Here is a 1301-nt window from a genome sequence, read left to right as displayed (position 1 = left end):
GAAGAAGAAGAAGAAGAAGAAGAAGAAGAAGAAGAAGAAGAAGGTTATTATGGCTGGAGGTTTCCTTGATGAGCCTACACCAGTCGGTTCATAGCAGAGGCCACTTCTATTTCTAAGGGCTCATGTACCATCTGTTTAATAATCCAAGTCAAGAATTTACCCAGGAATTGACGTCAAATACAAAGCCTCCAGGGTGAAGGATCCCTCATCTTCCCTTAATTTATCATTTCTTCATCTCCTGTCCCACCACACCTGTGCTGCAGCCCTGCTGTCCCCCAAGAATGCTGAGTGTCACTTGTCAATCACAGTGGCACGTCCAAAGCTCTCATTCACCTGTATCTCTGGTCTGGAATTCATCCAGCCTCATTAGAAGCTGCCTCGCGGACTTCACGATTTCCTCTTTACCGTGGGCTTTAATTCTCCCTTAACAAGATTTTGTTCTATCCTAGTGGGATAAAAATCATTCTCCTTGATAGAGAAAGGAGAAATTTAAAAGGAGATGGACTTTGTGTCATCGGCTAGCATCAGGCTGTCCACAGCCAAGCCGAGGGCCCATCCTTCCTCTCCTTGCTTTCACCACAGCACAGCTCAAAGGGGAATTCTGATTCTTCTTGTCATTCAGGAGAATATCAGTTCCTTATGGGGCCAGAAACATTTGTCTTTGCCTTCCCAGCACAGTGGTGTTCTGCTAAATGTTTAGCTGGCTTTACATACACGCTCACACTCACACACACACACTCACAAACTCACACAAACACACACACACTCACAAACTCACACAAACACACTCACACACACCCCATCACTTTCTTAAATGTAGACAACAAAACAGTAATTCGAGCCCAGAATTTAGCATATTACCAGGTACTTTGAAAGCACTTAACATTTATTGAATTATTAGACAAAGCTCTATACTTTGTCATCTTTATCCTCTGCCCTCCAGGTTGTGGTTTTTAAATAGGAACTCCATGTACTAGCTCCCTCTGTCCTTTTCCTTCCAATCTGGCCCATACGTGACTTCGGGGAAGTCACACACATCTGGAATCTGTGGCCCAGCTGTGACTGCCGTTCTCCTGTGAGCAGGGACCTTAGAAGGGGGCCAATCTAATGCCCTCCAGTGATCAGATGGAGAAGCCAAGGCCCAGAGGAAGAAACTTGCCCAAGGCATTTAGGTAGTAATCAACAAAGTTGGGATACAAGCTGGGGTCTGAGGACCCCAAACCCAGTGCCCTGCCCCCACCACCTGCCCGGGATGTTGTTACAAGTGACCCTCCCAGCACCCTGCATAGAATCTAACCCAC

Source organism: Petaurus breviceps, unplaced genomic scaffold (genome assembly GCF_028583685.1).
Source record: "Petaurus breviceps papuanus isolate PSGF00001 unplaced genomic scaffold, PetGlider_PUasm1.0 185, whole genome shotgun sequence".
Lineage (NCBI taxonomy): Eukaryota > Metazoa > Chordata > Mammalia > Diprotodontia > Petauridae > Petaurus > Petaurus breviceps.
This window is presented reverse-complemented; position numbering follows the sequence as displayed.